At 32.2% G+C, this 25,409-nt stretch overlaps 1 non-coding gene and 1 pseudogene across 1 annotated transcript; both read left to right on the top strand.

Moving 5' to 3' along the window:
- The first annotated feature begins 2,348 nt into the window (after positions 1-2,348).
- On the top strand, positions 2,349-2,467 carry LOC136075615 (5S ribosomal RNA). The gene has a single exon (XR_010636064.1). It is a non-coding gene; the product is annotated as a 5S ribosomal RNA (ribosomal RNA).
- A 14,204-nt stretch (positions 2,468-16,671) lies between these two features.
- LOC136075639 (U2 spliceosomal RNA) lies at positions 16,672-16,738 on the top strand (annotated as a pseudogene).
- Positions 16,739-25,409: the final 8,671 nt, after the last annotated feature.

Raw genomic sequence — 25,409 nt, 5'->3', positions numbered from 1 at the left:
AACTTGCATTCACATTTATTTTAATTTGTATCCTAAAAATAAATTCTATCTAGTTTACTTTTGAAACTTTTGTCTTCTTTTTCATAAGTAAACAAAAGTTTTTGCGGGAAACGCGTTCTGAATTCGTCATTCACTTTATGTAATTTTTTAAAGCATTAATTGTTTGAGACCAATTTGGTGGTTTTTATTTAAAAAATCTCCAACTTGTCGATTAAGACTACGGTTTTCAACCATGTTGAAGTCACTAGACAATCTTAAAAAATCATAAACTCCCGCGTATTTATTTAGTTTCTTAAAAAAATGTTCTTTGACACTATGCGTGTTCGGAGCATAAACAGTAATTGATCTAATGTTTAAACTGTCTACTTTTGCTGTGACAGCAAGAATTCTTCCGCATTTGTCCGTAGTACTTTCTGCAATTTTAGTTTCTTTTTTAAAGAAAATGGCCACACCGCATTCGCGGCTAGAGCCGCTCTTTCATACTGAACAGCCTTCAGTTATTTTTTGCCTGTCTTTGGCCCCTTCTCAGCTGATTCATCGGTGCTATGGGTCTCTTGAATACAATAAAAATAACAAGATAAGTTATTTGAAAAGTTAAAAGTCTTTTTCCTTTTGGCTACATTATTAAGGCCATTGACGTTGTTAGACAAAATTTTAAAAGCCATTTCTATCAATTAAATCGAAAAAAAGGAAAGCAATTAAGTTATGGAAAAGACATGATTAAAACATTAAAAAAATGACACATTTCAAATTAAGGAAACCAAAAATAAAGACATTTTAATTACTTAAAAAAAGACGCGGAAGCTCTTGCGCATGCTCTGAGCACAATTGATTGCAAATAACGTTTTTTTTTTGTTTTTTTTTTGTTTTTAAATTAAAAAAAAATAAATATCATGAAATAAAAAATTTAAAGTAAAAAAATTAAGTGAAAATAAAAATTCCTCACCTAATTTTTCCTTCATCTTTGTCAATGTCGCCTGACTCAACCATTTCCTCGTATAAGTTTGTAACGCTCGTTTTCTCAACAACCTTTCTCTTTTCATTATCGTTTCTTCTTTTACGTTCACCACCATCATTCGTCGCTTGCTTTCTCTCCTTGCGTCTCTTCTTTCCTTTTTTTTGATTTACTTGTTTCTTCTTTAACAACCTCTTCCGATAAAACAACCTTAATATTCTCAACTTCTTCTCTCGCATCTTCAATTGGTGAATATTTTCTATCAGCTACATTCGGCGTAGATACTTCTTGTACTGCTTCTATTTGTTCAGTAACAATTAACATCGCTATAACATCATCCTTTTTATTTAAATATTCGCTGTTGACTTCATTTGACTGTGCAATGTTTGCTTTTGTTTCGTTAAGTTTTCTTTCATGAACAATTATTTGACCGTCATGTTTCGTTCTTGCACGATATCCTAACAAGTCAATAAATACAGGAATCGGTTTTATTAGGTCTTCCAAAACTGCTACTAAAATCCCACTGTAATATTTTTTACCTTCGTTCGGTGTTTTAAGCATTATTGGTTTAGTAAGGACATGTTTACCAAATCCTAACTGTTCTAGACATTTGCCAATTTGAGTATTTTTTGCCTCTGAAGGCAGTCCAAAGATGGACACATGTGTTCATCTACTAGGTTGTCTATTTGGATTTGACTTTTTGAATATATGATGAAATCCATTGATATTCAACCCATTCTCCAAAAGCAAGTTTCGTGCTCCATTGGTCTTCATTATGATCTCAATAATAGAGTTTCTATTAAATAATTGAACTCCTTTAAGTTGCTCTGCTAGGTTACTATTTTCAATTTCTGTAATTACATCCATAATGGAAAGTTTCGTTTGAACCCTTGAAACCAAGGTTCTTAAAAGTCGTCGTCGAACTTTTTTAAAAAAATTTAGTGCTGATGCATAACTCCTTGGTTTCCGAATGTTATGATACTCATACTCTTCACTTGACAAATCATTGTCGATATAATCAATAGACACATCCTCAATCATTACTCCATCAGCTACAGCTTTCATTTTGTTTAATAAACTTTCGGTTTCTTGGATTGTAGAAGCAACGTCATTTCTTGAATAAAAATGTTTCCTTGAATTATCGGAGATTATTTCACCACCATCCGGCACACCAGCCGCCATCTTAAAATTCGCACTAAAAACAAAAAACACGTCCGCACTCGACTAATAAGTTTCAATATGTGTTTTTTTCCGTAGTGACCTCGATCTCGAAATAAAAAAGTTGTTCACTTGCCCACTTTAATAGTTGTTGCTCTAAAAATTTGAGCGCAACTTACCAAGCACAATTCATTTAACAAATTGTGCTTGGTAAGTTGCGAAGTCACAAGCTTTCGCCTACGACCATACCACGGTGAACACACCCGTTCTCGTCCGATCACGGAAGTTAAGCGCCGTCGGGCTAGGGTAGTACTTGGATGGGGAACCACCTGGGAACTCCTGGTGCCGAAGGCTTTTTTAGCTTTTCGTATTTGAAGACTTATCTTAACCTTTGGCTATGTTTAATTATTCATTTGAAAAGTTCACAAGGTCTTCATTTATGTTTTTAAATGTGTTTAAACGCGTCAAGATCTCTGTTCACTTACTTCATTGTTTCATTTTTTTTTAGTTTCATTCAAGCTCAAAAACTACCAACACTGTCGTTTCAAATCACTAATCAAGAAAGTGTGATTTGTCAAGTTGTGTACACTTCGCTCCCTCTAGTGGTCAAACATCAAATAGAAGTTTTAGAAGTGTCGTTTGCTACGCAGAACATTACAAATCTATATAGAAAACTTTGTTACAAGCTCAACAATGATATACAAAGAAAGTTGGCTCGAAAATAAGGCCGTTGACCATCGACGTGGCTAGCGCGAATATGACGGTAAGTAGACTTTTTTTTGGTTTAGCATATGTGTACTCCCACTCCCAAAACCCCGAAAGAACGAAAATTTGCGTCAATATCTATTGATGCTTACCTTATTACCTTACCTATCAGGGACTAAAAAGTTTTTTTTTTCTATATTGTAATTTATTTTGTCATCCGGCTAATTGCTATACTGATGTCCTCATAAATAATTTACAAGGTTTAAAATAACGAAAAAACGAAATTTACGACTACAAAGATGTCCAATGGACCCGTAAAAATAAAAAAAATTAACCACACCAAAAATTTAAAAATCCGGAGAAGAAAACAAAACGAAAAAATAAAAATTATTGGATATAGTCACGAATATCTGCAATCAAATTCAATCTGTTGTTAAAAATAATATTTTTTAATTCATTTATATATTTTTCTTGTTTATTTTGTTGTTTCAGCATTAGCAACTCATTTAAAAATAATCTTTTAACTTTTTTTTCAAGTTTTTCTAGCAAAAACTTTTTCGTAAAAACTTTGTTATCAAACTGATTGAAACTATTGAAATATGCTTCACAAATAAAACATTCTAATAACAAAGCCCCAAAACATCTCTGGGCTGCGTTTTTTTCGTATCCAAACAAAATAAACTTAAAATTGTTAATATGAGGATATTCGCTAGGGTAGAGCTGATCTAAAATATCTAACACAAAAATTATTAAAGGTTTCACTTTTTCACATTCATACATCATGTGGGCAGTAGTTTTATTTTTGAGTTTGCACTGCGGACAAATTTTATCTTTTCTAATCTTAAGATCAAACATTTTTTCGTTGGTTGGCAATAAAAAATGAGCAGTTTTAAATAGAATTTCGCTCGCTTTATTGTTTGAATATTTTTTAACAAATTTTTATAAAGAAACGTTTCCAATCTTTTTTGTTTATATTTTTCATACTTTCAAAAGTTTCTTTCCATTCATAATATTTATAATTCAAACTTTTCGTTGGTTTGTTCAATAACTTGTAAAAAGTTAAAACAGTTAGGTTTCTATATTCGTATTTTGTTTTTCTTTTAGCTAAATAAAATGGAGATTTTTTAAAATCATAATTTTGACATTCTGATAAAAAATTTTTATGCCATTTTCTTGGCAATGCTTTGGTAATAAGTTCTAAATCTTTTTCTCTTAAGCAAATACTTTTGTGATTTAAGAATCCCGGTTGAAATATTTTACTTATGTCGGCGACAAGTATTATATCGTTTTTAATGTGGATTTCGCATGGAGTTAAAAACTTGTTTGGAAATGTTTTTATCATTGAATTAAAAAAAATAGGTTGATTTAATATTTCTTCAATATCTGTTACAGGTAAAACATATTTTTGTTTTAATTTATGCCAGTTAACTAATAGCTGAGAATAAAAGGGGGGTAATAATTTAAGTTCAGTAGGAATAGCTTCAAAAATGTGTTTGCCTTGTTTGCATTTCTCTGAAGATTTAGTATGTAAAACATTGCATCTTTCTACGGACCGCATAAATTTTCGTTGAATATTTTGCATACCCATTGCAGTTGAATGGCTTTAAGTTTATTGAATAAGCTGTTAACTCCTGCGCCACCCTTATTTATCTTTTGATGTGTTTTTGTTTTATTTAATCTACAAATTTTACCTCCCCAATAAAAGTTACTTATTTTCGCTTCAACTTTATTTAGAATTCCATTACTAGGTAGGGGTGCTATAAAAGCCAAATGGAGTGCTTGAGGGATTATTAAGGAATTTATTACTGTTTTTCTACCTTTAAGAGACAAATTGTATTTTTCCCATTTTTGCAGCGAATTTTCCATTTTTCTAAACCTCTCTTTCCAGTACGTTTCATACTGGAAGTATGCATTATTTGAAAAAAAAACGCCTAAACTCTTAAAGGAGTTTTCCTCCCAATCAAAATTCAAAAAACTTACTTTTATCTTTGAAAATATTTTTGCCTATTGAATGCCTAGACACTTGGCAAAGTTTATTTTAGCTCCAGTGGCTTTTTGGTTTAGTTCTAAAGCTTTTCCTACCTCTCTAATGGAATCATCTCCAATTAAATAAAAGTTTGTGTCGTCAGCGTATTGCTGTAATTTTGTTTCGCTACTTCCGACACGTATGCCTTTAATATTTTTGTTTTGCCTAACATAGGATGAAAAAATTTCTGCTTGTATGATGTATAATATCATTGACGAAGGACAACCTTGCCTTACTCCTCTTAAAATATCAATTTTTTTGGATAACAAAACGTTTATTTTTACTTTAGCATTTTCACTATTATAGATGGTTTTTATAAAAGATGTAAAAACTTTTCCGAATCCAAAATGTTTCAAACTATTGAACAAAAATGCTCTATCAACCCTATCAAAAGCTTTCACCTGATCTATAGAAAGAATGCAAGGGTCTAACTTGCTTTTTTAAGCGATGCTAATAACGTCTCTGGTATAACTTAGATTATAATATATTGTTCTGTTTTTAATACACGCAGTTTGGTTACTATTGACAATGTTAGGTAAAACATCTCTGAGCCTGTTGGCCAAAATTTTTGTTAAATTTTGTAATCTACGTTTGTCAACGATATGGGTCTCCAGTTCCCAATATCGTGTTTGTTTCCTTTTTTTAAAATACATGTAATTATAGCTTCTTTTTGCGAGTTTGTCATTTCGCCTGTAAACAAAACATTATTTAAACTTTTAGTCAAATCTTTTTTAATTAAACTGAAAAAATGCTTATAAAACTCTATAGTTAACCCGCCTGAGCGTTTTTTAACAATTTGATTAATTTAAATTCTTTTTTGTTCTTTATCTGTTTTTGTTTTTTGCTAAATTTTTTCGAAATTATTTTTATTTTCTCCTTACCGGCCTCCCACCAATCTTTAATTTTTTTGTAAACATACCTTTGCTTTTCGCATTTGTTCCAAAACTCTTCTATAGGAGCATTAAAATGGATGTTTTCTAAATGTTTATTATTTAAAATCCATATTTCTGATTTGAGAATAAAATCTCTTTTGTTTAGAATAATTACTTGAGCATTGTAGTGGTCGGTTAATATTGTCGGCTAAAAAAATGTTTTTATACTTTGTCTGCATTTTTTGCTTATATAAAAGCGATCTAGTCTGGACTGGGAAACACCGTTAGTGGCTGCAAAGGTATACTCCTGTTTGTAAGGATTGAAAACACGCCAGGTATCTTCAATTTCTAAAAGGTTCAGTAGGGTTTTTAATGTTTTGCACGAGGGACATTCAATTCTAAACATGGCTGGGTATCTATCTTTTTCTGACAAAGTCATGTTATAATCACCGTCCATTACAATTTGAAAATCATTAAAATCTTTTTTGCTAAATTCATTAATTAATTCGCTAAACAAATTTATTCTTAACTTTTGAGAAATTCCGACACCGGATGGTGCGTAAACGTTAATTATTAAATAATTAATAACATTAATTTTTTTATAGCGACGTAGTTATAGTTGCCTTTCGAGTCATTTCCTGAAAAAAAAGTTTTTTCAAAATTATGTCTTTATAAAATTGCAGTACGCGTGCAAATGATGTATCAGACGGTGAGTAAAAAATATCACCTTCCCATACATTCTTTAACAAATTAATATTTTTATTATTCAAATAAGTTTCCTGTATGAGAAAAACGTCATGTGGCTTGTTTTTGAAATTATTAATAATTGTTTTTATCTTAATTCCGTTATTTAAACCATTAATGTTTGAGGTGTAAAATTTTAGAAACTTCATTTTCCTTTTTTATTTTTATTTTTATTTTTTTTAAATTTGTTTAATCATTTGGTTATATCCTACTTAGTTAACTTATGTAAAAAGAAACTTTTTTTTCTAGATCAGGTGAAAGCTTTTGAGCAAAACCTCGATATGTAGTAGTAATTAGTAAAAAATAATAAAGTAAAATAAAATATTCATAGCAGAAAAAACTTCTCCCTTTAGAAAAGTCTTTTTTTTTAACCTTGCTATTTTGGTTTTAAACTTCGTTTTTCTTTATTCGCCGGTCTTTCTTTCATTGGCGTTTGAGGATGCAGTCTTTTTCGATCGCTTACGTTTCCGACCATCGTCATATCGACCTCCAAATCATAATCGCTCTTCTTCTTTCTTTTTCATCGCCTTTTTGTCGTTATTTTGCTTCTTTTTCGACTTAACTTTGGTGATAAGATCTTCAACGATTACTAAGTTTTTATCAGAATGCTTTTTACTCTCGAGTTGTCGGGCAACGTTAAAAGCCAACTGATATTCTTTTTGCGTAGCAATAATCTTACTTTTAACTTCTTTTGGTAACAATAAATCTAAATTATCAAAAGATTTTTGTTTAACTTTAGAGTAAACAAAATTATTTACCTCTCCTCTGGTATATGTAGCATTTGAAGTGACAGGAGTCGGTGGAGAAAACTGGAATAAAGAATTTTTGTTTGATATGTTGTTCACTTCGATATCAATTTGATTTTTTTAAGATACTGTTAATTGATGTTTTGTTATTTGTAGGCTTAACAGCTGAGTATCGTTCTCTAGGTACATGAAAAGTTTCACATTGCTTGCACAAAAATTCTCTGCCTGCAAAATTTAATAATATTCTTGTACCATTTATTTCGATTTGATGAGGTATGTCCTTAGCTAAAATTTTAAGTTGGACTCGAAACAGTCTTCTTCCATCTTTAATCGAGTTATCGAAATCGTATGTTGTGTGTTTTATAGAAACAACTTTTTCGATGTATGGTGATATTTTTTCAACTAAAGCATCGTCGTCAGTAGTTGGGTCACATTTAATCGTTATCAAAAACCCATATTCGTTGCGTTTTCTAAAGAAAACAGGCAGTCTGCATTCTGAAACAGCAATTTCATTACGAGACATTGTGTCGGCATCCTTAATTTGAAGACGGCAATCCATCGGCCATCACGATGATAAGTCAGACTTTAAACTTTACCATGTCCAACTTTAACTTGGCTTTAATTCCGCTCAGACTGTTTTCGTATGCGAAATAGTTAAACAAGTCCAGAGCCAGCGTGTTTGTTTTGTTTTTGTTTACGTTTGAGCCGGAGGCATTCTCAAACCTGTCTAGGTTTTATAAAATTTCCTCAATTGACTCGTGACTTCTCACACAAAGTGTGGTGCCGTCGGCATATTGTAAAACTTTTAAGTTTGATTTTAATCCTGGCAGCGGAATACCGTCCACGCGTCTATTATTATTATACTCGAGGGTTAGCACTTCCACCGCCGGGCAATACAACATAAGTTAAATGGGGTTACCTTGACGTATACCCCTCCGGACTTTTAGCGGTTTGCTCATGTAACCGTTGTATATTACTAACGATTGATTTTCTATCATTGTTTGTTTAATTGCGTTAATAACATTTTGTCCCGAATTATACTTTTCTAAGATTTTGAACAAAAAAGGTCTATCGAGTTTGTCAAAAGCTTTTTCCGGATCTATTGTCAGCAAAACGCTATCAATGTTTTTTTCGGTGCCATAGTGAATGACGTCCCTCAAAAGACACAAGTTTGAAAAAACGTTTCTTTCAGGGACAGAACACGTTTAGGACGATCCCAATATGCGATATAGAACTTTCAAAAGTCTTAACGCAAGCGCTTTTGTAATGAATTTGTAATCAGCGCAAAAAAGAGAGATTGGACGCCGATTTTCTAAGTGTTAAGACGCCGTCCTTGGGCAGAAGACTATTTAGCGCAGTCCTCTGCGACCAGGAGAGTTCGTTTTGCGGATGAAAAATATTTTTGTTGAACAAAGTTGTGAGTTTTTCACCGTATATGTGCCAATATTTGGTGTAAAACTCAACGGCAGTTTCGTCAATTCCCGGTGTTTTATCTTTGCCGAGCGACTTCGCATTGATAAAAAGTTTTTCGCAGCTAAATTTTACATTTAGAAAAGCGTTTTGCACATTTGTTAACCAATTTTGAACGTTATTTAAAAAAACTTTTTACATTCTTGATATAATTTTTGCCTTTTATAAAGCCATTTATAAAATCTTCTAATGTGTTTTAAATGTTTTTTGTGTCGCTATAAGTTTTTCCACCGCTTTTAATTTTTCAATTGTTTTTCGGTTTGATTACTTTTATCTAATTGAAACAGCGCTTTAAAAGGTTTTTCTCCTTCTTCTACAACACTTTGTTTTGTTCTCACAAAATTCCGCTGTTGTTAAAAAGCGACTTTGGTTCTATTTGCAGTTGCATAGTTTTTGCATCGTCTCTATATTGCTTTATTTTTTCTAACTGTATTTGATTATCTAAAAACGCTTCGCGAGTTTTGTTTTCTCTCTTTTTAACTTTCGAGACCTCTATCGCAATGTTCCTAATCCTAGTTTTTATTACGTCCCACCATTGATTGTTGTTTGCAAATTTGAATTTTTTGTTTTTCTTTTTTTCAAAATCATTTTTTAGTTTCTCTCCAAACGTTAAGTCATATATAAAATATGTATTAAAATGCCAATAACTAGGCCCCCTCTCGTTGTGTTATTTTAAATTTAGATCGTAAACGGCAACATGATCGCTAAGTTTATACAATTATTCAAACCTATTTCTAGGGAGAGATGTCATTCACTATGAGACCGAAAATAATATCGAAAGCGTTTTACTGAACGTAGACCAGGAAAAGTTTTCGATAAAATAAATAGACAATTCTTATTTAAAATTCTAGAAAAATTTAACTTAGTTAATAAATTTGTTAAAGACAAACCATAAAAAATAACCAGTCGATAATAATAAACAACAGGTTTAGAAAAAACCTTTTGAAATTCAAAGAGGAGTTCGCCAAGGCGACCCTTTATCTCTTATGTTGTACTGCTTGGCAGTGGAAGCTCTCGCTCTCGAACTTAAAAATAACGAGCTTGTCAATAGTATTCCGCTGCCAGAAACAAAATTTTGTTTAAAAGTACTGCAATACGCCGTTGACACGTCTCTGTGCGTGAGAAGCCTTGAGTCAATAGCCGAAGACTTTAAAATACTTGATACATTTGATGAGGCTTCGGGCTCAAACATCAACAAAAATTAAAACAAAAGCTTTGGCATTGGGTGGCTTTAATTTCATTGCGTACTAAAACTCTCTCACTGACCCCGAGATTAAAAAACAGAAAAAAATATGGTCAAACTCAACGGGTATAAAAAAACTAGGAACAACGTTCCATATTGACCTTATACAGCAAAACTAAGCTGAAAAAAAGCGATAGCTAATTTTAAGAAAAAACTTTCGAACTTAAAATAGAGAAGCTTGTCGTTGAGATGTAGGGGAGTTTTCGTGAACACTCTTGCGTTATCATAGGTATGGTTCATAGCTAATGTTTTTCCGATCTCAAAGCATGATGAAAAAATAATAAACAAGGAAATATCTGTTTATCTTTCTCAAAGCTTAAATGCTGAACCAGTTAAAGGAGAAAACCTTAAACTTCCAATAGATAGGGTAGGTTTGGAACTTTAGACGTGCAAAAACAATCACCCGCAATTCGACTAAAATACCTTATTCAAATGAAAGAACTTAACAATCCTCAAAAGAGCTATTATTTACAAAAATATTATTTGTCTTAGCCGTTAACAAATCTAGTAACAACAAAACATTCACAATGGCTTTATTTAACCGGTAACAGCAGTCTCAAATCTTTAAATACCCTCCCCTTTTTCTATAAAGACTTGGTAGAAAACACTAAAAATGATTTGAAATTATTCCAAATTGTACATAAAAATACAAAAAACATTTACGTACGCTTACTTAATGAAGGTGAGAATAGAGCCATAAAACTAGTGCAACTGTACTGGAACGCAAAGTTCCAAAAAGGTCTCCCTTGGAAAGAGATCTGGTACAGAAACTTTTACTCGTATGCAAAGGGTACCAGTAAGAATACTAAATGGCGAATTTTCTCTAATTCATTGCCAAACCTTACAAAAAACAAACACTTGGCGAGTAAAAAGGGGCCAATATCACGGAAACTCCAACTGTAAAACCTGCAATCGTTAGGAGGACACCCTGCATCCTATTATTTTCTGTACAAAAGCTAGAACTGTTTGGAAAAAACTGAGATAAATATATAAAAAATAATCCCTTGTAAACCTTTGACCTGTGTCCATGCCCTATTTTTATTGAACATTGAAGCCCTACCCAAAAACGATAAAAAAGCAAAACTAGTAACAACTTTAACTAACATAATTACAACACAATTGTGGAAAAGTAGAAACTTAAAACTAAAAGAAAACCAAAACATATCCGCGACAAGAATTGTAAAAAATGTATTTAAAGAAATAAAGTATATTTGGAAAATAAAATATAACAAATACCTTAGAGAAAACAATGTTGTAAAGTTTCGCCAATATTTTTCTATAAACAATGCAATATGCGAAAGTAAAAATCGTGACTTAACATTCACGATCTAGACGGTAGTGAATTGTAGGTCTCGATCAAATTAAGAGTAAGTGGGTCTTTAACAACAGTTAGTACAACGACTACATGACCCGAGCCGTCCGGTGATGGCAAAGGTTGTGTGTATTTTATTTAAAGTCGTGGGGTAATTGCCACGATGTATATATTATAAGCTCGGAACAGTTTTTGTATTATATATATATGTATAAAAAAAAAATGAAAAAAAAAAAAAAAATACCTGTAAGCCCCATTACTTGTAAGCTATATAAAAACGACTTTGTTATTATTTATTGGTTATTTTATATATATATGACGATAAGCAACCCCTCATTATAAATAGCCCAAACTGTAAATTTGTTTAAACGAAATAAATGTATATAAACGAAATAAATGTATAAAAAAATCAACTCTTAATATAACAAATACCAAAAGAGCATTGTTTAAACACGTTATTTCTTACTTTAAAAAATTTCGGTTGCGCCGAAATTTCAATTTGAATTTCGGTAAAAGTTTTGCCGAAGTTTCGGTTTCGATTTCGGTTGAGAAATGGCGCAACCGTAATAAACCGAAACCGAAATTTCGGCAAAATTCTAATTTAGGTCGATCACTAGTAATAAGGTAGGCGATCAGACGTGTTTTCACAAGCGGTTTTAAAGTTAAAAAAAAGATGGCGTCCGAAGAAAAGAATAAAACAATTTATTTCAAATCTAAAAATCAAAACACTATCGATAAAATTAATTCGAATGAAGAAAAAGTTCTAGAAGACGAGACAATGATTTTATTAATGAAAGTAAATGCTGTTGCAGGTAGTGCGATGATTGCAAAGATTGACTTCAAGCGATGACGATGACGTAGACAGCGATGTCGAAATGAAAAAAATTCAAAAAGTTTATACGTTAACGAAAAAAAGCTATGCTAATGCTGCACAGCAGCAATCAAATAACAATAAGAAACCTCTTAACATGACCTTTCTGAGCCCTGTTCAAACACGTATAAACATCAACAATGTTTTAATTGCACTTAAAAAAAAAAAACATCGACGAGGACTTAAAAGGGTTACAATTCATCCAACGAAACTCTGTCCATGAAATTGTAATGAAGACAGAGAAAGCAAAGTTTATACTCCTCGAAAGGAGACTAGATATTTTGGGTTTCCACCATATTTTCCAAAAATTAAGTCTTTACCGTAAACCTCTGGTGAATGGACCAAATTAGACACATGTGTCTGTATTTGGTTTTCCTCAATAAAAAAATTGAAAAAATTGGCAGAAAATTCGAGGAACGTGGATAAGGAAAACATGTCCTTACGCGACCTGTGATGAGGAGAACTGCTAAAGGTAGAGAGTTCTACAGTGGCATCCTTGTTGCATTGCTGGAGGATATGCCAGCTCCGACCCCCAGATTATTGAACATCCTCGGATACTCTGTTAGAACAATGCATACTGGCCAGGTTGCTGAAAATATAAGAGAGGTGGCAACAGTTAAACCTGTTGCGACAGCATTTACTTTAGCAGTTGAAACTCTGGCAACAAACGAATTGCCCACGAAAAACTTAGAGGAGAAAGCACCTCTTAAAAAAATACTAATTAATTCTACCGAAGTAATAAAAATTGAAACAATGAAAACAGAAGAAATCCGAAGAAACGACGAGCAAAAGGCGAATGAAACAAAACAGCAGGAAGATAATACCATGAAAGATGATACGAAATACAACAAACGAAAACAGTACTCGTTCAATACCCCTGGAAAAAAGAAAGCGGAAGGAAAAATCGGTGTCGATTTTAGGAGAAATGTGGACGAGCTTGAGGGGGAAGAAATGGTGATTTTTGGAGGCACGTTAATTAATTTTTTTTTTATAAATTTCTTATTTAACCCTTTATTTAATTTTTTTTAACCACTATTTTAATCTTAATCGAAAGTTTACGTTTAAAATTGCAAAATTTTTTAATTTACGCCTCAGTGAATTCAAAAAACTTAATTTTTATTAAATAAGAATTTCATTTGTTTCAAAGCGCGTGCGTTTTAAAAATTCTATTGTTCTATTAGTATGGCAGTGAAAATTCTAACAAAAAACGTAAATGGCCTTAATAACACGGCCAAACGAAAAAATACTATGAATTTTTTTCAAAATCTTAATTATGAAATTTATTGCGTCCAAGAAACCCACAGTACCGATGAAACGGCTATTGAATGGGCTAACGAATGGAAAAACAAAACAAATGGACCATCAACATGGAATAACGCTAACAGCCACAAATGTGGTGTTGCTATTCTTTTTAAAAAAGATATTAAGATTGAAAATATTACACAAGATAAACATGGAAGAATTCTTGCTGTCAATATAACATTGAAAAATAATAATCTAAGAATAATAAATATCTACACGCCCAACACACACAATCATAAGGAGCGTTTTTTTTAAGAAATTAAGTAAGCATGTAAATGTGTGTGCTTTTTTATTGCTAACAGGAGACTTTAACATGCTTGAAAACCCAAGTATAGATATTTTTATTGTTGAAAACCCAAGTATACCTGAATCTTTGAATAAAGGGAAAACTCCGGGTATAGATGGCTTGCCTGTCGAATTTCACCAAGAAAATTGGGATATATACGGTGACGAACTTTCCGCTCTTCTTAACAATATATTTTTCAACACAAAAGATGAATTGACATGGTCTCAAAAAACAGCTTAAATCAGCCTAGATGGATGAAGATGAAGCCTAGAAAGATGGAGATTTAACGCTGTTACAAAACTGGCGACCAATTTCTCTTTTATGCGCTGACTACAAAATTGCAACAAAAGCGCTTGCATTAGGACTTTTAAATGTACTACAAATCTTACTCGGGCCGTAACAAAGGTGTTCGTTGCCTGAGAGAAATATATTTTGAAATATATTTCTCGTTAGAGATATAATTCACTAAACAAATAAAAAAAATATAGAAAGTTGCTTAATAACAATTGATCAAGAAAAAGCTATTCACAAAATTGATAGATCCTATTTAATCAATGTCCTTGAAATATTTAGTTTAGGTACTAACTTTATCAATGCAATAAAACAAAGCATGAAAAATACTCAATCCATTGTCACTAACAATGAATACATGAGTAAACCATTTAAAATAGAGAGGGGCGTCCGTCAAGGCGACTCGATATCTTTAATGCTGCACTGCCTTGCAGTGAAAACGCTCGCACTCGAGTTTAAAAATAACCAGCTCATTGACGGCATTCCACTCCCAGATTCAAAAACAAACTTAAAAGTTTCTCAGTATGCTGACGATAAAACATTGTTTGTTAGAAGCTCGCGATCAGTAACAGAAGCGTTTAAAATATTAAATAACTTTAAATACGCCTCGGGCTTCAACCAAGAGCTCTAGCTCCTGGTTGCTTTAATTATTTAGGTTAGGAGAACACAATTAAAACACTTAAACAAAATAATTATAAAATTAAATGGTCCAACCTAACAGGAATAAAAATACTAGGAATAACTTTCCATACAGATTTAGCCTTTACAGGCAGAATAAATCTGCACAAAGTCTTTAAAAACTTCCAAAAAAAAAACACAAAATATTAAATACAGAAACATTTCTTTAAAATGCAAAAGGATTTTTGTAAGCACCCTAGCTCTGTCAAAAGTTTGGTTTGTGGCAAACGGATTTCCTCTGTCAAAATTAGGCCAAAAGAAAAATCGACAAGGAAATCTCAAACAACCTTTGGCAGAGCGCAAACGCGGAACCTATAAAAAGATTATTTTAAAACTGCCACTTAGTAAAGGCGGCCTATGCATTTTAGATGCACAAAATCAGTGCCTTGCTATGAGGTTGAAATACATTTTCCGTCTGAGCAAATTTGATCAACCTCATGACGTTTTCTACCTTCAAAACTATTATCTAGCATACTCTTTGACAACGTTAGCGAAAACAAAATACCCGCAATGGCTATTTCTAACTGCAAATAACACCCCAAAATGATTAAACAGCTTACCTTTCTATTACAAAGACGTAATAGAAAAAACTAGAGACTATGCTGATATTTAAACATTATCCAAAAAACACCTATATGATGCAACAAAAAGAAAATTTAGGCCTAAAATTAATACAACTGAGATGGGAGGCAAAATTTCAAAACACCTTACCCTGGATCAAAATCTGGGAAAGGAATTTCGACTCCTACGCTCAGGGAACCAGTAAAAATACGCACTGGCGTATTCTAACAAACTCCCTTCCAACTTTAAAAAAAACAAACTCTTGGAGAACTAAACGTGAACAATTCCTCGGCAACTCCAATTGCAAATCTTGTAATCGAGTGGAAGACACTCTACACCCATTTTTTTTGCAGCAAAGCCAGAGCTGTCTGGAAACAAATTAGAATAATTTATGATAAACTTCTCCCTGAAAAGCCGTTTAACTCGGTGGATGCAATTTTTTCTGTAAACATTGAGGACCTTCCAAAAAACGATTTAAAGGCAAAAATAATTAACACTCTTATACATCTCACTACAACAGAATTTTGGAAATGCAGAAACCTAAACTAAAAGAAAACAAAAATATACATTCCAAAAGATTTGTAGAAAACATTTTAAAAGAAATTAAATATATCTGGAAAATACAGTATAATATATACTCAAGCGAAAACAACATTGAAAAATTTCACAAAATGTTCTCAGTAATTAATACAATAAGCATAACAAATATTCAGGACTTAACATTCACTATTTGAAAAAATGGTGAATTGTAGGTCCTGATAACATAATTTTTTTTTTTGAAATGAAACGTGGGCCTTCAAGCATAGTTAAGACGATTACGGACATGACCCTAGCCGTCCTGTGAGGGCGAAGGTTGTGTGTTCTTTTTTTTATTCGTGGATTAATACCCACGACAATATTTTTTTTAAAACACGAATAACGAGCATGTCCTGGGTAACCATTCGGTGCGAAGGACATGCGTATATGTATATATTTATTTATATTTTAAAATGGTTTCTTTTGTCTCTAGAGAAAAAAAGGGAGACAAAAACAGTACATATTTAAAATATACTTTTTCATCGCGTGGGCATTGTAATTGCTCATGTATGTATATACATATATATATATATATATACATATTTTAACTTTCTTCTTAACAACTTGGCTTTGTAAATTTGACTTAGGGAACTATTAGTATTCCTGAAAAAAAGTTAAATTTTTCAACTTTCTTTTACTCATTCTTTAAGTTAAAAAATAAAAAGTATTATTTATCCGACATTCTTTATTAAGACTCTTAAATTTATTAAAAAATATTTATATTTTGTGTTTATATATATAACGAAAAAGCCCACGCAAACATTGTATATTTGTCCCCAATTGTAAAATCAGCTTTTTTGAAATATATTCATTGTTATCTAATGAAAAAAAAAAAGGTAGGCGATCGGCCTAATGGCTAAACATCGCTTATAGAGATCGCTTCTCGGCCTAATGGCTAAGATCAAGTGTAGTATCTGTTTTTATATTGGCTCCGGACCATTTCTCAATTGGTTACGGTGTTGTTAGAAAGCAGAAACAGCACAAGATCGAAACCGTGACAGTCGATAGAGGTTCTTGGCGAATTCGCTTTTTCATTGTCTCCTTCTTCGTCTGGAAATCTCAAAGCGATCCGTCCACTCCGGACGTGAAATGGAAATAAACCATTAAGTTGGCGCTGCTCAGTTTCGGCTGAGTGGCAAATAAACCCTTAAATGGGCTTAAACAAACCCTTAAATGGGCCAAAAGTCGACAAAAAAACGCAATACCAAAACTAATTAACTATGCTCAAGCAGCAAAACAAATATTCAACCGATGAAGCAACATTTAATTAAAACTCTATTAAGCAATGTAAAATGCAACATGATTGTTGGGGATGTCATCAATGCCCTTAAGAAGAAAAACCTTGATGGGCATTTGGAGGGCCTCCAATTTATTCATAAAAACAACGTTCTTAAAGTTGTTTTGAATACTGAAGTATCGAGAGCATCATTACTAGAATCAGGACTGGATATCCTAGGATTCCACCACACTGTCACAAAATCGAACCCTTACAGAAAACCCATTATTGAGCATCCCGAACGAAAACAGCAAACTCATGTCTCTGTTTTTGAATTTCCAATTGAAGCCAAATTGCTTAAAATTAGAAAAATTTTTGAAGAAATGGGCTATGGGACCCACGTAAAATCCAGACCAATAATGCAAACAACAACAAAGAGTATCCAATAATACAGCGGAATTTTAGTCGCTGTAATGGAGGATATGCCCTCTTCAATACCATAATTCCTCAACATCCTAGGCTATACAGTCCGAATAAAACACAACGGACAGGAAGAAAATGCCCCAACTAATCTTGAAAAGAGTTCAAAAGAAACAGTAGAAACAGAAATTCGAGAGGAAGCTGTCATCGCTGATGTTCCTACTTAACAGAGCATTGATAAAACTCTATCTCAAACGTCTGAAAAAAATAAAAACCTAACAATTCAGACCAAAAAAATCAACATCAACAACAAAAGCGACGAAAAAAAAAAAAATTATTTATTAACCGAAGACAAAACGAATGAGAAAGACGAAGAAATGACACAATTAACAAATAAAAGGAAGCAGTTCTACTTTGAAACACTTGGCAAAAAAAAGCCGAAAACAACGAAATTTTCTTCGAAACAAAAGACCAAAATGTGAAAGAGCTCGGGGAAAAAATGGTGTTCTGCGAAGAAACGTAAGAATTTTTTTTTTTATCTTTCACTTTATTTTAGTATTTTTAAAATTATTCGACAACTAAGTTTTTAAAACTCGAAATTTTAGAATTAACGCATGAAAAAACACACAAAAATTAAAAAAAAACAGATTAAATAGGAATTTCCTTTGTTTTAAACCGCACGCTTTATATCGTTTTTAACATTCTTTTGCTTGTTAACTATGACAGTAAAAACTCTTACTAATGTAAATGGGCTAAAAAACGCGGCTAAACGAAAAAATAACAATGAATTTCTTCCAAAATCTAAACTATGACATTTATTGTGTCCAAGAAACCCACGGTACCGATGAAACGGCTATTGAATGGGCTAAAGAATGGAAAAATAAAACAAATGGAACATCAATATGGAACAGCGGAAATAGCCAAAAATGTGGTGTAGCTATTCTCTTTAGAAAAGATATAATTGAAATGGTTACGCAAGATAAACGAAGAAGAATTCTTGCTATCAGTATAACTTTAAAAAAAAAAACTAAGAATTATAAACATTTACGCGCAAACACTCACAGTAATAAGGAGCGTTTTTTTCAAGAAATTAAATAAACATGTAAATGTGTGTGATCTTTTAATTTTAATTGGCGACTATAATATGGTTGAAAACTTAGTATAGACCGGCAAGGTGGATATATGTTAAATCCAAATCACCTTGTTGGGTCAAAAAATTAAAATCTGTTCAAACAACTACATAAAGTGAATGACGTCTTCGGGACAAAATTCACGCACAAACAAGTCTTTACTTATAAAAAAGAAGATAAGACTTTCCGAAGTCGTTTAGACCGTATTTATGGCTCTAATTTTATTTTCAACAACTGCAAGTGCACGTTTGTGAAAAATATTTTCAGTGATCACGACGCAGTACTCTGCGAAATTTTATTTGAACAAACAAACAAAAGAGGGCCGGGATACTGGCACCTTAATACCAATATTTTAGGCGATGAAAACGTTAAAAACAAATTAAGAACGGACTTTTAAAAGCAAAGAAACAAAAAGCTTAATTATCAAAATGACAACCAATGGTGTGATATTGTAAAATCCCAAATAAAATGTATTGCCATGGAAACGGCTAAACTTAAAAAACTCGAACTTAAAAAACAAGAAGCAATATTAATTAAAAAAATTGACTCTGAAAAACGAATAGCAAACAGAGATATTGAAAAAATTAAACAGCTCAATAAAGAGCAAAAAACTCTCTCTAGCAACACAGGAGTTTTTTTGTGAGAACAAAGCAACTCGTTGTTAAAGAGGGCGAAAAACCATAGAAAGCTTTATTCCGGATAGAAATAAGCAATTAAAAAAAAAAATTATTAAAACTTAACTGATGAAAACAATGTGTATAAAGACACCAAAAATATACTTAAAACAATTTGAGTTTTTTACAAAAATCTATACAAAAAGGAAATTTTCAAATACTAAAAAGCAGGAGTCTTTTCTTGCAAATGTAAAAAGTATTTTAAATGAAAATCAGAACGGCTTCCTAAATATTAAATTTAGCAGCCAAGAATTATTTAACGCAGCGAAATCTTTAAATAAGAGAAAAACTCCGAGTATAGACGGTTTACCTGTTAAATTATACCAAGAAAAATGGGATATATACGGTGAAGAACTCACCGCTCTTCTTAATAATGTTTTTTTTAACACAAAAAATGAACTGACATGGTCTCATAAAACAGCTTTAATCAGCCTATTGCCAAAAGATGGAGACATGACGCTGCTACAAAACTGGCGACCAATTTCCCTTTTATGCGCCTATTACGAAATTGCAACAAAAGCGCTTGCAATAACACTTTCAAAAGTATTACAAATCTTACTTGGGCCATCACAAACGTGTTCGGTGCCTGAGAGAAATATGTTTTCAAATATATTTCTCGTAAGAGATATAATTCATTACACAAATGAAAAAAATATCGAAAGTTGCCTGATAACAATTGATCAGGAAAAAGCTTTCGACTAAATTGATAGAGCCTTTTTAATCAAAGTTCTTGAAAAGTTTAACTTAGGCACAAACTTCATTAATGCAATAAAACAAAGCGTGAAAAATACTCAATCCATTGTGACTAACAATGGATACAAGAAAAAAACCTTTAGAATAGAGAGGGGCGTCCGTCAAGACGACTCGATATCTCTGATGCTGTACTGCCTTGCAGTGGAAACGCTCGCACTCGAGTTTAAAAACAATCAGCTCATTGACGGCATTCCACTGCCAGGTTCAAAAACAAACCTAAAAGTCTTGCAGTATGCAGACGATACGACATTGTTTGTTAGAAGCCCGCGATCAATGGCAGAAGCGTTTAAAATACTAGATAACTTCAAATACGCGTTTGGCTCGAACATAAATAAAACAAAACCAAAGCTCAAACTTTCGGCGGCTTTAATTATTTAGGCTACAAGAACACTATTAAAATATTTAAACAAAAAAATTATAACATGATGAACAAATGGTCCAACCAAACAGGAATAAAAATTCTAGGAATAACTTTCCACACAGATTTTGCCTTTACAAGCGGAATAAATTTATATAAAGATTTAAAAAACTTAAAAAAAAAATACAAAACTTTAAATACAGAAACATCTCTTTAAAGTGCAAAGGCATTTTTGTAATTACCCTAGCTTTGCCGAATGTTTGGTTTGTGCCAAACGGGTTTCCTATGTCAAAACTGGACCAAAAAAGAATTGACAAGGAAATCTTGACCTACCTTTGGCAAAGCACAAACGCAGAACCCATAAAAAGGGACATTTTTTAACTGCAAATTAGTGAAGGCGGCCTAGGCATCTTAGATGCACAAAACCAGTTCCTTGCTATAAGAACGAAATACATACTCCATCTTAGTGAACTCGATCAACCCATGACGGGTACTACTTTTAAAAATATTACCTAGCGTACTCTTTGACCAATCTTGCTAAAACAAAATACCTGCAATGGTTTTTTCTTACTGCTAATAACAACCCAAAATCTTTAAGCAAATTGCCTTTCGATTACAAAGACGTTATAGAAAATATTAGAGGCTATGCTGACATCTTCAAAATCATCCATAAAACACCAAAAAATATCTATACCTATTTTATGCAACAAAAAGAATATTTAAGCTTAAAATTATTACAATTGAGATGGGAGGCAAAGTTCTAAAAGACATTACCCTGGATCAAAATCTGGGAAAGGAATTTTGACTCCTATGCTCATAGAACTAGAAAAAATACGCACTGGCGCATTCTTACAAATTTCCTTCTAACACTAGAAAAAATAAACTCTTGGAGACCTAAACGTGGACAATTCCACGGCAACTCCAACTGTAAAACAAGAATCCGAGTGGACGACACTCTCCACCCATTCAGTTTTTGCAGTAAGGCCAGAGTTGTCTGGAAACAAATTAGAATAAATTATGAAAAACTTCTCCCTGAAAAGCCGTTTAATATTGTGCATGCCATCTTTTCTATGAACATTGAAGACCTTCTAAAAAAAGATATTAAGGGAAAAATAATCAACACTTTAACACATCTTACTACAACAGAGTTGTGGAAATGCAGAAACTCTAAATTAAAAGAAAACAAAAGTATACATTCGAAAAGAATTTTTGAAAATATATTAAAGGAAATTAAATATATCTGGACAATACAGTATAATAAATGCTCAAGGGAAAACAACATTGAAAAATTTCTCAAAATGTTTTCAGTCTATAATGCAATAAGCGTAAATAATAATCAGGACTTAACTATTTGAAAAATGGTTAACATTCACTATTTGAAAAATGGTGAATTGCAGGTCCTGATAACATTTTTTTTGAAATAAAACGTGGACCTTCAACCATAGTTAAAACGATTACGGACATGACCCTAGCCATCCTGTGAGGGCGAAGGTTGTGTAATCTTTTTTAATTCGTGGATTATTACCTACGACAATAATTTTTTAAAACACGATTAACGAGCATTTCCTGGGTAACCATTCCGTGCGAAAGACATGCGTATATATATCTATTTATATTTTCAAATGGTTTCTTTTGATCCTGGAGAAAAAAAGAGAGACAAAAACAGTACATATTTGTAATATACTTTTTCAGCGCGTGCGCATTGTAATTGCTTATGTATGTATATATATATATTTAAAAAAAAAAAAAATAAATAAATAAAATAAGGTAAGCGTTCGTACATGTTTTTTATTGTGCGTGGAAAATAAAGATGGCGGCAGAGGAGAAGTTTAAAACAGTTTTTTTAAAAACTACAAATGAACCTATCGATTATGAAGAAATTAACAAAGATAATGTGATTTTACTTGAAGAAACTAATATATTACTGGATAAAATGAAACATGTTGCGAATGGAGGTATGATTGAAGAGATAATTTTTGATTATAGTGATGATGAGACCTTATTAAGTGACGATGAAATTGAACATTCACTATCAGCATTAAACAATAACCAACAACCAAAAAGTTATGCACGAGCAGCACAATAAATTAAAACGGTAATCGCTAAAAAACCTTTAACCAAAACACTTCTTAGTATGTTGCAAACTAATGTGAGTTCTTATGAATTTCTTAAAGCCCTTGAAGACGCTGGTCTTGACGACGAATTGGAAGGTTTTCAATTTATCAACAGAAATCGAGCTATCGAAATTGTTTTAAAAACTGACACAGCCAGATATAAACTTTTAGAGTCTGGTCTAAACATAGCAGGTTTACATCATATTTTTCAAAAATCAAATGCTGAAAGAAGACCAAGCCGAAACACACATGTATCCGTTCTTGGTTTCCCAAAAGAGGCTAAAAACCTGATCATTGGAAAAATTTTTGGACAAATGGGGTATGGCCGCTATATTCTAACGAAACCGGTTATGCGAACAACATCAACTAAAGGGATACCCTATTAAAGCGGCATACTTGTAGCAGTTATGGCGGACATGCCTAAATCGATGCCGAAGCACATGAACATTTTGGGCTATAATATTCGAACAAAACATAATGGGCAAGAAGAACAAGTCCCAAAAAGTAATAAACATGAAATAATACAACCTGAAACCGTAAAAATCACACAAGTTCAGGAAATTATTGACAATTAACAATATCAACCAATACTACCTGAACATGAATGTACTCAAGCCGAACAAACTGAAATCGATAAAAGTACAAAGTTTTTGGAAAAAAACCCTTCGGTGGAAATAAATATAGCCGTGAATACAGATGTTGAAATAGATGAAACGGAAAAAAAAAAGGTAAAAACATTAGGCGAAAGCAAAACAACAACAAGACACCAGAGTTAGGCGAACAAGAAGAAAGAAAGAAAAAGAACACTCAACCCTTAAACGAACTAATATTTGATGTAGAGACGATTCTCGAAAGCGATATGTGTATTACGATAGAAGGAAATAGCGATAATTCGGGCTAGAGAGTAAGAATATTTTCTTTTAATTTTATTTCTGTTTTTAATAAGTTTAATTCTGCTTTTAACAAAACTGGGTTAAATTTTCTCAATCTATTTTAAGCTTTCTGAGAAATAAATTGCGATGATATGTGGTAGCAAAGCATGCTTAATCAACTCCGTAAATAATTATTAGGTATGTTTTTAATTTTTAAATAATTGGTGACATGACGCAACTTTTTTTTAATTACTGAAAATGGCAGTAAAAATTCTAACGCATAATGTCAATGGTTTAAATGACGCCGATAAGAGAAAAAGTGTAATGAAATTTTTCCAAAATCTTACTTTTGACATATACTGTATACAAGAAACTCACAGTACAGATGAAACTGCGAACGAATGGGCAATATAATGGAAAAAAAAACGGGAGGTATATCTATATGGAATAGCGGAACTAGCCGCACAAGCGGCACAGCTATTCTTTTTAAAAAAGCAACCATAATTAAGGAAATTACTCGAGATAAATGTGGTAGAATTCTTGCTGCCAGTATAATTTAAAAAAATACTAATCTTACAATTATAAACATTTATGCACCAAATATTCATCAACAAAAAGAATTTTTCTTTGAAAAGTTGAATAAGCATGCCAGAGCCTATGATTTTTTATGTTTGCATGGGGATTTTAATATGGTTAAAAATCCAACCCTTGATAGGCAAGGTGGAGATTGTTTAAACGCAAACCACACTATTGGTTTTAAAAACTTAAATTTTTTTAAGGAATTGGATAAAGTAAATGACGTATTTAGGTCACAATTTGAGCACGAACAAGTCTTTACGTATGAAAAGGAAGATAAGTCTTTTTGGAGTAGAAACGATAGAATTTACTTTGCTAATACGGAAATAAAAAACTGCAAATGCAGTTTTATAAACAACTTTTTAAGTGACCACAGTATTGCGCAGTGTGAAATAAATTTTGAAATTAATAATGATAGAGGTTCAGGCTATAGGCACCTTAACACAGAAACTTTAAAAGACGATTGTTTTAAAACAAAACTAAAATTAGATTTTGAGAAACGAAAACTAAAAATTTATAAGTATGAAAATATAAATCGAAGGTGGGATGTAACTAAAACTAAAATCAAAGAGATTGCTAAAGAAATATCTAAAATAAATAAACTTAAGAAACAAAATCAAGAAATGCTAACAGAAAAGGATATTGAAAACGAAAAAATAAAGGAAAATCAAGACGTTGAAAGAATAAAATCCCTTAAAATTGAAAAAAACAACCTTCAAAATAGTAGAGGAATTTTTATCAGAACCAAACAAAAATTTTTAGAAGAGGGTGAAAAACCAACAAATGCCCTTTTCTAAATAGAAAAAAGCAATCAAAATAAAAAAACTATTAAAAAAATTTACGATGGAACTGAACTACATAAAGATACAAAAAACATTATGAACACAATTCGGAATTTTTACAAGCGACTATACAAGAGGCAAAAATTGAATTCTGAAAAACAAGACTATTTTTTACGAAATATTAAAGCAACTTTAAAAAATGAGCAAATCATCTTTTTAGATAGTAAATTTACTGGAGAAGAGCTATATAATGGCACACAGTCCCTTAGTAAAGGTAAAACGCCCTGGATAGATGGTCAACCAATCAAATTTTATCAGGAGAACTGGGACATCTACGGGGAAGATTTGACAAGAACTATAAACAAAAATTAATTTGATAAGACCAAGGAGCTATCCTGGTCACAGAGAACAGCCATAATTACTCTGTTGCCGAAAACCGGAGATTTAACTTTATTACAAAATTGGCGACCAATATCCCTTTTATGCGCCGACTATAAAATTATTACCAAAGCGTTAGCGTTACGACTATCAAAAGTTTTAAACTATATACTTAAGTCCTCCCAGACTTGTTCAGTGCCAGAGAGAAATATATTCTCAAATCTTTTCTTTGTGAGGGATATCATTCATTACACTAATGAAAAAAACATAAAAAGCTGTCTACTGACAATAGACCAAGAAAAAGCCTTTTATAAAACTGATAGAAGGTTTATTTATAAAA

This window comes from Hydra vulgaris, chromosome 01 (genome assembly GCF_038396675.1).
Source record: "Hydra vulgaris chromosome 01, alternate assembly HydraT2T_AEP".
NCBI lineage: Eukaryota > Metazoa > Cnidaria > Hydrozoa > Anthoathecata > Hydridae > Hydra > Hydra vulgaris.
Note: the sequence above shows the minus strand (reverse complement) of the source record. Positions and strands in the feature narration are given on the sequence as shown.